At 43.0% G+C, this 15,960-nt stretch overlaps 1 long non-coding RNA gene across 1 annotated transcript; it reads left to right on the plus strand.

Annotated features, from left to right (window-relative positions):
* Positions 1-2,864: 2,864 nt before the first annotated feature.
* On the plus strand, positions 2,865-14,189 carry LOC127385589 (uncharacterized). The gene is made up of 3 exons (XR_007889707.1): positions 2,865-3,106; positions 12,096-12,291; positions 13,195-14,189. It is a non-coding gene; the product is annotated as an uncharacterized LOC127385589 (long non-coding RNA).
* Positions 14,190-15,960: the final 1,771 nt, after the last annotated feature.

Below are 15,960 nucleotides of genomic sequence, written 5' to 3' on the forward strand. Positions count from 1 at the left end.
CAGGGCTAAAAAATGAATTATTTCTAATTGTATGTGGCTTTGTTGTATTGACAAATATAACTGATGTGGCAGCAATTAAAAATAGTCTGTTTTGGCTAAGTTGAAGCGATGATACTTGTTTTTAAAGCATGCTGGTTAATTTGAGCCAGAGTCAGTAAATGGCATAAAGCTATAGATTGGATACTTTTTGAGAAAATGCTATTCCTTGAGGTCAAATTAGTAAATAAGTAAAATCTTCTGATCAGGAAAGGGGCTATATTTCTGGGATATTTTATACTTTGTGTAAGTTATACACCGATAGAGAGAGGAGCTGTGTTAAAGTGTTGGATTTGCTGTTGTATTGCAGTACATCACTTGTTCTTTGTTTTCAATTGGTGATTCAACTCTGATAATTTAGAAAAGAGAGAAATGTAAATCCCATTTATCAAATGGGATGTTTGTAGTATTTTAGGAAGAGAGAGATTAAAAGTGGTGAGAAGGCCCTAAAATCTATAATGTTGTTCTGTAGCCTTTTAAAAGGCAAAAATCCAAATAATAATATTTCCACTGGCAAAATAATATATAATATCTAAAAAATAATATAAAGCACTGTTAGACGACCTTTGAAATAAACAATATATGAAGATAGGTAGTTAGGATTTTGCGGTATTTATCTTGCCCTAGCCTCCCTACTTTTTGGCAAGGAAAATTGAAAGATTTCTTTCAAATATAAAATAAATTAACAAATAAAATTGGAAGGAAACATTATGCTTAATATTTGCTGAAATTTGTTCTCTTATAAGTATTTTGTTTTTTAAATGTAAGTGCTGTGGAATAGTTCAGATCTCAAAGTCTGTGGAGAGGAAATGTTTTAGCATCTTTGTTCGTACCTGAGGGGTCCATTTTAGAAGTCCATTTTCCCTATTTGCAAAATACTTTTTTATTAGATCTATGTATTTGGGTTAAGACTTACTTAAAATTACTTAATTAGGTTATACTGAAATTCTAAGTGATTTAAAAAGATGGATTATGGTAATATGACAAAACATAACACTATTTTCATTGAAATCCTTAAATAAAGCCCTTTTAACATGCTAATTTTAAAAATCTATAAATTTGAGGTGTTAAAATGGTACAAAATATAAAAAGGCCGAACTCATCATGGAATGTATAATCCTGTACCAGTGAGGAGGGATTTTGTAGGTACGTCTGGAAAATGGGAGGAGGTCATTTACATCTTCAGTTCGGTTTTGAGCATTTCTCTGTTGGTATAATCCTTTGTAAGACTTTATTATATTTATGTAAAATACTTCTAAAATGTTTGTGGTTGATTTATAAAGAGAAAATGTAGAGGAAGAGGTAACAGTGAAGGTGCGCTAAGCTAGATTGCAATTGATTGTGTTTTCCCAGGAAATTCTGAAAAATATACTAAAGTAAAAATTGCCACAGTAAGGAATAAATTCTAAATAATTGTATTTGTGCTGTTTGGAATAGCCTGGCTGTGAATTGTCTTTAAAAACCTCCTGTAAGTGTCTGAAAAACAGTACAACATAGAAAAGGCTTTCCAGTTGTGTTTTCCCTAGATAAAACTATTGGCTTGTAGGCTGATTTAAGGGACAAGGTATTAAAAAATGAACTGAACAGAACCAGCTATTTATGTGCTTTTCGTATCGATAAGTGTTGTTTGTTTTTTTTTTTTTAAAAAAAGGAAAACGTATATCTCTGTCTTCTGTGTTGTTTATGGTCTGAAATAAATAATATATTTGTAGTTTTTTGTTTTGGTTTGGTTTGTTTTTTTAAAATAAATGTATGTGTTGCATATTTGGCAGTAGGTTTGTTTTACTTAGTGTTTTAATTTTTGAGAAATAGCAGAATGTTTCTGGGTGTTTGCATTTGTTTCAGAGGTTGGAGCATAAGCCAGATTTCTGTGTAGCCTGTCAGGCAGTTGCACGTCTGAGCACATTAGAGTTTGTAGCAGCACAAGTTAGAGCCATTTGACTTGGATTTGCTGCACGAGGCCTTCATAAAAAAATATTGCAAATAAAACAGATGTACAGGGATGAGCTCTGCATGTGCAGGGGGGTGTCTCGGGGCACAGGTGCCGAGCTGTGGAGGGGGGCCGGGTGAGACTCCAGGGGGTTTTACTGTGAGGGGCTGCTTCTAGCATCAGTTTGTGCCCCTCTCCCTCCCTTACTTTAAAAACGGAATCTGACTCCTTCAGTGTTTCTTTTAGTTTGCAGCAAGTTAATTTAGCAGGCACGATTTGCTGCTTGTTTTGCGGGGTGCTGGGGAGGTGCCAGGTGTCAGTGATCCGTGTGCTGAGCCCTGTGTGGACGCGTCTGCGGGAAGGAGGACAAAGCCTGACAGCCCGGCTGAGGTTCCGCCTGTCACTGCAGGACAACCCAGCATCTTCTGCTAACTTTGTCCCAAAGTTTTCTGGGGGTGGTAAGGCTATTTTTGAGTTAATTTAATTATTACAATTTATTTATTTTTTAAACAAAAATTAAGGGAAAAAAAAAAACCCAAACAGCTGGAAGAAGGCATTTCACCTGCCTTTTATTAACTGGCGGGGAGCGGGCAATTAACACCGCCGCTGCCAGTCACCGGCACCAGTCGCTGGGACCAGGAACCAGGCGGCGGGAGCGCGGGGACCTGCTGCCGCAGCAGCGGGCCGGGCCGGGCCGGGCCGCTCGGAACAGGCGCGGCCGCGGGGCCCGCTCGGCCTCTCCGGGCCGCGGCGGGCTGGGCCGGGCCCCGGGAGCCTGCGGCGGCAGCCGGCCCGGGGGCAGCGGCGGGGGCGGGCGGGCGGCCGGGGCCGGGGGCGCCGCAGAGGTGAACGGCGTGTGCTGGGCAGGCTGGGAGTTGTAGGCGCCGCGGCATGCCGGGAGCTGCCGGGAGCTGCCGGAGCTGTCGTAAGCGCCGCGCCCGCCCGGCTTGGCGGGCTCCTCGCTGCCGCCGGGCCGGGTCAGCCCCTGGGCCTGCTCGTCCGCGGCCGCCGCGCTGGGGCGGCCCGTGCGGGGCCGGCGCCGCTGGCGGAGCGCTGGTGTGTTCCCCGCGCCGGGAGGACCAGCTCCGGGCTGCCGGCCCGGCCCGGCCCGGCCGCGCTTGCTCGCCTCGGGCGCTGCAGGTCAGTGGCGGGTTTGCCCGTCTCCCTGGGGCAGCCGGGCCGGGCTGGGGATGCGCGGCTGGCCCTGCGTGCCGAGGTGCTGGCGGAGGCGCTGTCCCTTCCTGGGGGAGCGGGGCCGGCGGCACGTGTGCCCTCCTGCCCGCCAGGGAGCTCCCGGCGCCGGGCCCTGCGCGGCGGGGCGGGCTGCGGGCACTGCGGGTGCCATGGACGGAGGGTCAGGCCGAGAGCCCCGGCGGGCGCGGGGCCCGGCAGGACCTCCCTGCGGGGCGCCCCAGGCCTCTTGCCCCCGAGCGGGAGCTGGCTTGTTTCACAGACCGTATCCGGCTGCTCTGCTCGGGGCTCCCGCTCGGGGCTCTGCGCCCGGGCCCGGCCGAGCCGCGGGCTCGCAGCGTGCGCTGACTGCGGCTGCCAGCGCTGGCGAGCCCGGCACCGACACCGGGAGCCTTCCCGGGGCCTCCTGCGGGAGGCAGCTTGCTCGGATGGCAGGGACTAGTGCCTCTTACCTGCGAGCTGTGTTTCTTTCGGGCTGGTTGGTAGCGGGTTTTTTTGGGTGTTTTTGTTTTGTTGGTTTGGGGTTGTTTTGGTTGTTTGTTCGAGGGGTTTTTTTTGTATGAAAGGGGAGAATTAAGGTTCATGAAGGTGCTGAAGTGTCTTGAAGTTACGGAGGAACAAACCCAGGAAGCAGCCAGGACTTGTTAGTCTACCTGAATAGCAAGGTATTGCCTCTGAAGACAAAGCAGGAAGGGGAAAAAAAAGGAATAAAAGTATTACATGTTAATTTAATTTATGCTAAATATGGGCCCAAAATGCAAAATCAGCTTTTTGTTAAACGTTTTGATGTATTAAATAAAATTGTTAGTTAGCTGGAGGTACCTTATTTTTGTATCAAAGGAGTGACACGTCTGAAATCTGTCTGAAATTAATTCTGTAAATTCTGTTTGGGGTTTTTTCCTCCTTGTTTTTGGGAGGCAAATCTTGAAAGGTAGTGGTGTCATGCATCAACAGTTCCCTGAACTTGGGGCTGAGCAGGCTTAAACTTTCCATGGGACTGGAACAGGAAAGATTCTTGACAAAATTTAAAAAAAAAAAAAGGGTGTCCTAGAAGATTCTTTTTCTTCATAATAATAGTCCTCTTGACATCCAGAAGAAAATATGATGTATTTGTTAACTAATAAATGAAAGTGTGCAGAGAAAATAACACTTGAGATCAAACAAATAAGGGAACTATGCCATAATAGGTTTTTTTCTATTGTATGTGTTACAGTTCAATTCTGAGAGAAGAAGATATGTGAGGAGCTCTACAAACATTTTTGCATTTATGTCAGAAAGCTGATTTAGCTGATGATCGTCACCTGAAATACAATAGTTAAAGTATACAGAGATGGGTGTAATTCTTGGAAGACAGGCAGTAAAGAAATGAGGTGGGGATTTTTTTAGGGAAGGTATTGTTCTAGGGGAGGAAGAAAATGGTGTTTTACTTATAAAAGCCATTGTTGGGTAGATGCAGAAATGCGATAAGTGTCTAAGTGCCTGTCTTAACCCCTTGTGACTTGGACTTGCGAAGTTAAGCTATTGCGGGTAATGAGATGCAAAATCAGCAAGTCCAGAACAAAGCACAAGATTAAAGTTCAAGACAAGGAAAATGTACACAATGTATTGTCATGTGTGTTAAACTTAATAGCATATAGCCTGCTCTGTTCCCATATGAAAAGAACCATTGGTTTTCCAGTTCTTCAATAGGAAATTAATTTTAGTGGATTCTGTTTTCTTATTTCAGTGGCAATGGAAGTACATTAGCACAATAGATACAATATATTTCCTTCCCAAAAATGTACAGTCTAAATACTGTATAGGCAGTGGAAGCTACATGTGAAGGAGGGCAAAGAGTTGAGGGTGCCCAATGGAAAGACAAGATTTGGAATACATCTAATCTAGCTGTAGTACACTAAGCTGTAGAACAGGTTGTGAAGGGCAAAATGAAAAACAGAGCAAAGTGAAAGGTGGGATGAAATGCAACATGGTTTTAGCAAAACCAGACCGACTTGTTACCTTATGCTATGATTTTCTGAAGTGAGGAAATACAGTAGATCTATTATGTTTCATTGTTAGGAAAGTATTTGATCTTGCATGATGTGAGGAGATTAAGTAGGATGAAGGTATGTTGGATTAATTACATTGAAAGGTGACTTGGGAATGCACTGGCAGATAACAGGTGGAAAGAAAACATACTGATGGAAAGAAGGCTGTGAGCTGGATTTTGGAAGTTCTTTAATTTATTTTCCTTTAGTGACATTAGTGAAAAAGTTGAACTGCGGTGATGAAATACTGCAGCACAGAACTGGTAGAGAGAAGGATTGGAATATCCATGTACCAACAAGATGAATCAAAACTGAGATGAATAGAATTAGATGAGATTTAGTGAGTCAAATAGAAGGTAATCACAATTTATTCTAGAAGAGCTCAGCACTGTAGTATTGACTTGGTAGTCATGGTAGTAGTCCGCAGCAGAATGATACAGCATACTGCTCTGTGAGGTGGCTGGCAAAATAAAAACCAGAAAGTACTAGAGGAGGGATTTCCTGCATGTATAGAAAATATTAATGCCAAACTATTTGGCATTGGTGAGACCTTGTCTGCAGCCCAGCTATCATCCATACTGTGATAAATGGATTCAAACAGAGGTATGGAACAGATGCAAAAAAGGAAGACATGAATGCTATGAGGAATAGAGAAACTTAATGGAAGACATGGAAGTGACAATTCCACACTTTTTATATAGGGGAAGAAAATAATTAGGTGAGCTCAATATTAGAATAAACAGGCAACACAAAAGTGTAAAAGAGCACATTTTGCAGGAATTCCAGGAAGAGTTCTAACTATCAAACCACCAATACTTTGAAGCAGTTTCAAATGAGAAAAATTTAAATTTCTTTTTAAATGAAGTTTGATAAATCCAGAAAAGAAGATGAACATTTGATCCTGAGTAGTGATGGCGAGTTTGGCTCAGGAATCCTGGATATCTGCTCCCTTAGTTCTGCATTCTTACGTATCAGTAAAATGTATTCTGAGATGGATATGTAAATTTACATGGGCCCATTTTTAAAGTGCTGCTGTTTTTTTTTAATCATAGTTTCCTTTTCCATGAATAAAGTTCTTTTCTTCAGTCTTAATGGAACAGTTTTTAGGAATGCATGTAAATGAAAACCATGAAGTCATCTAAGGCAAGACAGTATTGCATTCTGAAATGTGTGTGTAAGCAACTTGCTTGGGATGTTAGCTGAGACCTTGTATCTTCTTTTTCTGCCTTTTAGACTCTATGGCTTTTACATACAGCACTTAATGCAGCACTGAAGAATTAACAGAAGAACTTTAAGAACATTGCTTTTCAGCAGTGTATACTCTAGGCAGACATTTTAGCTTTTTACTTGGCATTTTTGCTATTTGGGAAATCTTCACAAAGCAGGGAGTTCAGCAATCATTGTTCAGCCATTTTAATTTTATTTTTCAGTCCACTGTTGTTGAATAACCAGCTGTTGCAGCTATTCTAAGGGAAAGAATTTGTTTTAAGGAGTTAATTTCCCATTCAGTTCTCAGAAGAAAATTAAGTGATGGAATCAATCTGGTCATCAATACATGTTTTCAGTGCTACCAGTGGCACTTCCACTTGCTGCTGAAGCAGAGGACTGAATGGATTATAAGGATTAAACTTCTGTCATCCCCTAAGAGATGAACAAGTCCTGTGAAAATGGAAGGCTCAATTGATAGGAGACCATATGAAAGACTTGAAAGAGGAAAACAGAAATATGTATTATCCCTAAATGGTTTTTTGCATATTTTTTTCTGTAATAGATGGTGGGATGTGAGCTACAGACAGAATCTCGAAGCTTACAGGACAGAAATGTGACTATAAAGTGATTCTATGAGTATGAAATGATGCTTGGTCATTATTTAACCTGGATTCCTGAAAAAATATTTTTCTCTTCCATCATAAGACTGTTTTTTAAAAGAAAATTAATTATTCCTATTCATAGCAGATTCTTTCTCTTGTTCTTTTCTTGACCTTTTGGAATTGGAAGGAATTAATGGTGTCAACAGTTTTAGGACTACAGCAAAGGAAAATTTTCTGACCCATATCATTCTACAAGGCCTTTTGCTGCAAAGAGAGGCACTTCCACTATGTCACCATTTTTTTATTCTCTTGTGATGTATTACACCTGTTGAAATGCTACTGCTGATAGGAGGAACACATTTATGGAAGTGAGAAGCATTTATGTGATAAGGTTGATAAAGACATCCACATGATTCAAAGACAAAAGCAAAACAGCGAATATTTTAATGTTAAGCAAAACCAAACTGTTAGTGCTGTTATTAAGAGTAGGGCAAATTTATTCTTTTGGTTTTACATAAACATGTCTGGGAGGAATGTGTACACACGTACTCACACACAGGTGTGTGTGTGTGTATATATATATATATACACATACACCTGCTTTGCTGTGTGTGTTGCTGGCTGATGAGTAAAAGTAGCAGAGGATCAACTTATAAAAAGTACTGGAAACTCACACACTGAACAGAATCTAAGTATGCCAGAGCTTGGGTTGATAGCAGTAGACTGGGAAAGGGATGTTTCACTGCAGCCTGCAGCAGCATTTTTTGTAGGGTTTTTTTTAGGTGGTTTTTTTTTAATTGTTGTTGGTTGGTTTTAATTATTATTTGCAGGAGTACTTTGGAGCTGGGTCATCACTGCTGTAAATCCTCAGCTTTTCATTGGTGTCTGCAGACAGATAGTGATTTTCATAGCTTGAATAGATGTTGTCCTGGGTGGGGACATGATTTTGATGTCTTTGGTCTTAACATTATTTACTGCTTCTTATTCCCAAAAAGATAAAAACAGTCAAAGAGGTAACCATAAGATCCTCAATAACGTCCTCCCATAGGAGAAAAGAAAAAAAAGCTCAGCACCTCAAAAGTGGTTGTACAGCTGATACAGAAGCTGTTGGATGTTGTCATATCAGCATCTATAGGAATAGAAGTTGCAAAATGAGAAGTAGGAGTTCTGGCATTCCACTGGTTTCTTTCCAACTCGTAAAAATGCTAGGAGATGCCATCTTTTTGAGCTTTATTTTGTTTTCTGTGGTGCATTCATACATACAGAAACTTCTCTCAAAAATTAATCAAGGCAGAATAACTTAATAAGTGAGTAGACTCAGAACTAGTATTTGTACTTGTTTCAGAGTAGTGGTGGTCATTTCTGTCTCAAGAGTTTTTGTGGAAAGAGAGCCCAAATAATTGCTACTATTCCTACTGCCATATTCAGGTGAATGACAGCTTGGTTTAAAGTACTAAGGTGAAGTGAGTTTTGCTTTCCTGCCGTCAAGCACATGGAAGCATCAAGTTAGAGAAGCCAGAGCTCACCTGTTTTCTTTGTTGTAATGGGAAGCAATATACAATCCTGGGAATGACGAAATCTCCCAGGGCGTTTTTAAAATGGCAGTTTTAATGGTTTAAACTCTTAACAGTATAACACTTTAGGAAGCCTGAAAGATGGAAATTGTAAAACATTACAGAGAATAGGAAGAAAAAAACACAGAAACATAATTGGGTGGTAAAGATAGGAAACTGAGATTTTTTTTCTCTCATCTTCTGTCCCTGCTAGGGTCCTATTTGAACTCTCTGCCCTCACATTTCCTCACATGCAATCTGGGAATGGCACATTGTGCTTAATGGGCATTCTTGAAAGTGAAATTCATGTTTGTGAAATACTGCGAGTAGCCAAGACAGTCTTCTAGAAGTACCGGCTTAGGCAGGGGCACCAGAACTGTCTGGCAAGTAGATATTTGAGGAGACATTCAAGTAAGATGGATTTTTTTAACAGGATAATGGCAAAGCTAGTCATTTGGGATATGGAAGAGGTGAAGCACTTACGTGGAAGAGAGGAAACGTCGCATGATTCCTGTCCATGGATATGAAATAGCTTGTGCTAGAACTCTCAGATCTTCACATCTTCACAACAGATGAATTGGAGGGGGGTGGAAGGAGGCACAGTCTCACATTCAATATACTCCACAAAAGGATGTGGTGAAAGAGGACTGAGTGTATGCAGTACAGTATGGTGGATGAGCAGTAGGTTACAGATGAGGATACCGAAGTTAATTACCAATGTAGTCCATCATCTGGGTCTTAAAGTAAATGCATCGTGCAAGGTGACACTGAGTGTTGGCAGTGGTGTGAGGGACACGTGTTCCTGAACTTTGTTCATTTTATGTGGACGAGTATCAGTATCGCTTATCTCCACTTACAAAACTAGCTAGCAGAGACATCAGGGATTAAACAATGAGAACACCGTTTTTTGTTTTTACAGCTGATATTTTCAGCTCAAAATCAATACATTTCAGTGGACTGTAGGACTGAAGAATGTTTATCTTCTGTTGCTACAGCCCATATTCTCTCTCCACTAAACATGCTGCACTTGGGTTTGCAGCATGCACGACTATTAGGTTTTGTTGGGTTTTTTTAAGAAGTACTTCATTTCCAGTGTTGCTGGTGATTAAAAAATAAAATCAAACGACTTTATGTGCATGTCCTACTGAAGCCTTTCCTTGTTTTGCATAATGAGAGGATCTAGAGCTCCCCATTGCAATCACTTCTGAGAACTCTAAATGCGGAATAGCAATAAAAAGAGGAATGCTGAGATTTTAGAACAGACTCATCTGTTAATCTGTAGTAGGTAAAAGTGAAAAATTCTTGTACAATGTAGTAGAAGTTTGTAGTGTCATTTGCATTGTTTCTTACTCTTCTTAAAGGGAATCAAATGGACCTTCTCATAAATATCAGCGTATATCTGTGTGTCATGTTAATTTACAATCTGTAATCTCAACTAGTTAATATGCCAACTCCTGTCTTGCTTTAAGTTTTGTTTAGCTTCCATTGCTACACTTGCCTGGAGTGATTTGTTGTTGAAAAATTAGGGACTTCAATCCCTGAAGCAGAAGGACAGGTTGCTGACTCCCAAGGTTTATTTAAGAAATGAGGAGTGTGTAGTGTTACGCAGCATGGTAACCTAAAATGCCTGGATGACTCAGTTTCAAAGCTAAGACTTTGTGTTTCAAAGGTGACTTGTGTTTGCAGGTTCCTCCTGTCCTTCTCATAGAAACTATAGTCAAAAGTGCAATTGCAGGATGAAAGACACACGAACCAAAATTAGTACTCGCTTGCCTGTTTGTTACAGCATTTACTGGTACCTGTTCCATCCCTTTCCCTCAGCCTGCTGCTGCCTGGCTTGCTTGCACCTGCAGGCTCTGCAGAGCAGGGATGATTAGCTCTTCTGTGGTTGTTCAGTGCTTGAGTGACTTGGCTGACCCTTCTCCATGAGTGCTGAGGTGCCTTGTGTTAGGCCCACAGGAGTACTGGAGGGGCTGAGAGCAAGAGCCAGCCACCTGCTGTTCTCCAGGCCTGAGTCTAAAATAGATCCCCAAACCCCTGCTCGCTGGGAGCATGCCAGGAGTGAGGAGAGTTACATAAATACCTGCTTCCAGAGTTGCCTAAATACACTACTTTAACTGAATCACAGACTCATAGAATCATGAAATGGTTAGAGTTGGAAGGGACCATAAAGACCATCTTGTTCCCACCTCCCTGCCTTGGCAGAGACACCTCCCACTAGACAAGGTTGCTCAAAACCTCATCCAGCCTGCCCTTAAACTCTTCCAGGGATGAAGCATGGGGCTGAAAATGTTTGCCTCAGCCACTCCAGTCCTCCTGGCTTTCCCTCCCATCATTGTGGCTGATGGAAAAGCCTGTGCTGTGGCACAGCTGCAAACAAGAGCACCTGCCCCAAGCACATGCCTGTGCCATGCTGTTGAGGCACTTTGCTGGTGCAAGCCCTTTCAGGCAGAGGAAAAACTGAGTTCATGTGTTCCTGGGTGAGTGCTAAATAGCATGTGCATTTGGAGAGATACTGTGACCCCTTCAAGGGCATGAAGTAGGTGCTCAAGAAAAGGCCTAGGAGTGGGAATTCTACACAAGGTATCTTGCCTCACCCCAACATTAGGATCCACTGCTGTTAGAAGTGTCTTGAGAGATTTACTGACATGTCCAGCTGGTTCCTGTAGAGATCTTCACTTAACAGGCTGGACCATGTAGATCCCATTCTTAGGTACTCTGCTTTCTGCCTTCAGTGTACAGCAGTGGCTTAATTTGGGGCTGTGGGTTCAGGCAAAGACACACTGCAGTGCTCAGCACTGCAACAGCCAGGGCCTTTATTGAATCTGGGCTCACTGCAGTAAGAGTGAGTAATGGTAAGAGAAGCATGAGAGCAGAATGACTGTACAGGAGGGAGAGCTGCACTTGACTGGCTAGAATGAAAAACATATTTGTAAAGAGACAAAGTTAGTGCTGGATACAAGAATGCTATTTAATGAGACAAATGACTACACCTCTTCTCAGTGGCAGGAGAAAACTGAGACATCACAGACAACCAGCAATCCCCATCTTCCTCTCAGGGTTGCTGCAGGGTAGGTGGCAGTGCCAGCTGGGCTAGCCAGGCTGTGGTGAGGAGTGGATCCCAGTGCTGAGGCCTCCTGGCCACACACTTTGCTGTATGTACAGTGAGTGACTCACTTTGGTGCTCATCTGTGGGCTTGTAGCAAGAGATGTCTTTCTCAGGTGCTGGGAGAGCAGAGCAGGAGTGTGAGACATGGTAATATGGTCTCACCAAAATGTATGAATGCTTGTGAGGTACGTGTGGCAGCAAAGTCACATAAAAACTTGATAATAAAAACTGAATGTCTCTTCTTACTGGATGCTCCTTTATCCCCTGTTTGTTGTATTTTGGTTCTCTCTGCTATATTTTTGCATTCTTTATGTCTCCTTTTGATGTCTTCCTCTCTGTAGTTCTACATTTTGTTCATTTTTATTTACTGTCTCTTTTTAATCATGGATGTCTTTACTCCTTGAGCTTTCCTAAATACTTTCTCTTTTGTCTCTCTAGTGATCTGTCATACAGTTTGGCCACCTGCCATGTGATGGAGCAATGTAACTGAGTTGTGGGTTGACTTAAGCTTGCGTCACCACCCTGACCCAGATTGCATCTGCAGTCATCTGGATCTGACTACATGCCTGAAGTGATAAAAGATGCTGTGGAAACATGGATATCTGGGGCCTTGGCAAAGTATCCTCATATACATGTGTGTGCATGTTGATCTTTGAGTACATCCAAAATGCCTCTCTGTTCTATCAGCTCAGCTGACTTGGTCTTCCTTTGGGCCTTGCAGCAGCTTATTGGGGGTGGGAACAGACCTGCAAAGATCATGGGAAGACTGGGATTAACCCTGAAAAGGTGGATATGCCTGTTGCCCAGGAATGCGTGATCACCCTTAGCAAGAGATCCAAAACCCCTCACTTAACCTTTGTATAATTCTTTCTCTTCCAGTGAGTCTCTTTCTCTGCCTGTGACTCATCTTCTAAATGTAGACTGTAAGCTTCTCAGAGGACTGCCTCTCTCTCTGAACAGTGAAGCATAAAAAATAGCAATGCTGTTGAATAACCAGTATTATTTTTTAACACAAAAAGACTTGAGAACTGGCTTACTGCATCTGTGCTTCTCTGTCAAGGGATTTATTGGTTCCCCCAGAGAGCATCAGAGCAGGTTCTGCCCTGATCCTCAACAAGAAACTTGTTCAGACAAGAGGTCTCAGGAGCAGCACAACTGCAGTACATTGGGCAGTAGATGGTATAATAAGAGATAGGTAGGGTCTGACAAAGGCCAACAAATCTTTCGTATCACCTGCATACCTCCCTCCCTACTTCTGACCCATTTGTAATCGGCAGCGTCCCTGTGGTAACTACAGTGTGGCTTACATGGACATCTACGAGGAACCTGCCTGCTCCCTTCAGCGGGTTGCCCAACACCTATCTCCTTTCCCCCCAGCCTCTGCATATGCTGCCCAGATGCCCAGTGCACCTCTGTCCTTGACATTTAGTGACCTTGGTGATCATACCGTTTATCTTCTATCCCTCACTTCAGATCTTGTTTGGTCTTTGACTTCTAGCAGATCTCTTACTAGAGCCAAACTGGTTCCTTTTTTCAGATGCAGTTGCCAAATCCTGTCTCTTTATTGCTTGATCGTCTGGAAGACAAAAGATTGAGAATCAGTAGAAGAAAATACTGTGATGTGGCCATGGAAAGCACATGCTCTTTCTAACAATTTACAGTTGCACTGTGACCCCAACAAGAACCTCCCCCTGATTACCTGTGATCTCTTACTGTAAAAATGTTGTTTCTTTTCAAAACACAAGTGTCCATGCAAAAATGCTGTGATTCTCCATGCAGTTTAAAGTAGATTTAGAAATTAAGGAAAGGCTGGTATGGAACAAAAGGAAAATCAAATTATCCCAGCAACTTTGCACTTCCTTGTAATCCAGGTCCTGTCTTTGCAGGTATTATGTGGCATACACACTCAGTGAGGCCTATGAGAATTTTCCTTGAGTGAAGACTGCAGGAGTTAGCCCAAACAAATCACACTGTTCTAAAATTGGCCAGTAAGTAATAGGTGGGCTCTCTAGAGAAAAAAAAAAAGAAACCAAAACCCAGGAATAAAAATTAGTGAGAGCCTGATCTTCTGCAGTGTCACCTTTCACAATTGAGTGATTGACAAAACTAAAAGAGGTGAGCTAAGTCACCTTGAGGATAGATCTTGTTGTGGAATAGAAGTAAACCCACTGGCATGCTCATTCCTGTTAGGTCTGATAGAACTGCTGTATGATAAAGATAATTTTCTAAAAATCAACTGTAAAGCTAGAGGTCACCCAATAAGACAGTGACTTGGCAAATTTTTCATTGCAAAGTGTATGATAGTTTCATGCCTTCAATCTGTATCACTGCAGACAGTGCTGAATTCAATGAATTTTGAATGTCTCTAGGAATTCTATTGTTTTCCATGAGTAGATCATGAAAAGAAACCTTTGATTTCTATTAATTATCTATCTTCGAATGAAAAGCTATTTTGTGTGTACCTATGTTTAATAACAGGATATGTAACAAACACTTATTTTTACTAAACTAATAAAACATAAATGTATCAAAGCATGTTTCCATGTAATTTCTTTAGTCTTGTATCCCATAGTTTAAATGAAAGGTCATCAAGTCCAATCTCATGTATCTCAGGACACAGTTCATTGCATCAGGTAGCTGATGTCATACAAAAGTGTCTTGTTTCTGAGTAAGAGCTGTGCATCCACAGGGCACCATGATCTTGATCAGAGCCCCAATGTGCAGCACTCAGGGTAGTACTTATGTGTTGCATTTGGGTAGCACCTAAGACAAGATCTTTCTGAAAAATGTAATATCTGGCTTGAGGAGCTCAAGCCCTGTGAACAAGAAACAGGCAAAGGTTAGAGAACATAGAATGGGACAAGGAGAGAGAAATTGTAGAAGGCTTGTAAATCCATTCAGTTAACAGCAGTCTGCAGGACTGGGATCTGTAGAAAGAGAGTGGGTCTGAAGTGTGCTGGGGTTTGGCAGATGAGCTCCTGGAGGCTGCATCCCCCAAAGACTGCATCCAGCATCAACGTGGCATGTGGGAAGTATGTCAAGAGCAGGTGTGTCAGGGGAACTCATGGCAGCAGCGCTTTGGCAGAGCCACAGAAAGCTGGAGGTTCCTGCAAGGCCTTCTGCAAGGCAGAGGAGAAAGGGAAGACAGTGTATAAGACTGCCCTGTGCGCTACCTGTTGTTAGCAACTTGGATGTGGATCTCCAAAAAACCTCTTCTAGAGAAGGTTTCTTGTTGTTTGTAATGAGGTAGTTGTCAAATAAATCTTGTGATTGTGAGCAGTCCTGAGGAGAGGGACTTGGGGGTGGTACCGGATGAAAAGCTCAACACGAGCCACCAGTGTGTGCTGGAGCCCAGAGAGCAACTGCATCCTGGGCTGCATCAAAAGAAGTGTGGCCAGCAGGGCCAGGGAGGTGATTCTGCCCCTCTGCTCTGCTCTGGTGAAACCCCACCTGGAGTACTGCTTACAGTTCTGGGGCCCTCAGCACAGGAAAGACATGGAGCTGTTGGAGAGGGTCCAGAGAAGGGCCATGAAGCTGATCAGAGGGCTGGAGAACCTCTGCTATGAAGACAGGCTGAGAGTTGGGGCTGTTCAGCCTAGAGAAGAGAAGGCTCCAGGGAGACCTTATAGCAGCCTTCCAGTACTTGAAGGGGCTACAGGAAAGCTGGGGAGGGGCTTTTCATCAGAGAAGATAGTGATGGGACAAGGGGTAATGGTTTTAAACTGAGAGATGGGAGGTTTAGGTTAGATATTAGGAAGAGATTCTTCACTGTAAGGGTGGTGAGGAACTGGAATGGACTACCAGGGAGGTTGTTGATGCCCCATCCCTGGAGGTTTTTAAGGCCAGGTTGGACGAGGTTTTGTGCAACCTGGTCTAGTGGCAGGTTTCCCTGCTTATGGCAGGGGGGTTGGAACTTGATGGCCTCTAAGGTCCCTTCCAACCCGAATGATTCTATGATATAAAAGGCTTGCTTTCTAGAAAATTATTTTGACACTGAGAGTTGCAGAAGTCCACCTTTAAAAACAGCAGTCTCCTCTGCTGTGGCTGGACTTCTCCAGCACTTTGCTTCAACATTCCACCAAGTTGCCATTGATTTGCTGTCTCCCTCAGCCACTCCTGCCCTTTCAGGCTGTCCCAGCGATACCCACGAGCTGTGTCAGGGCTTCAGCCTCCTGTGTCCCACGTCTCCCTGCTCCCAGACTGGTGTCCATGGGGAGGAAGGAGAAACCCCAGGCCTGTACGTGGGTGCGGCTGGCATGGCCCAGAGCTTTGTACTCTTCTTTGCCACCGTGGGAAGAGCCAC

The sequence above is a fragment of the Apus apus genome, chromosome 5, assembly GCF_020740795.1.
Source record: "Apus apus isolate bApuApu2 chromosome 5, bApuApu2.pri.cur, whole genome shotgun sequence".
NCBI lineage: Eukaryota > Metazoa > Chordata > Aves > Apodiformes > Apodidae > Apus > Apus apus.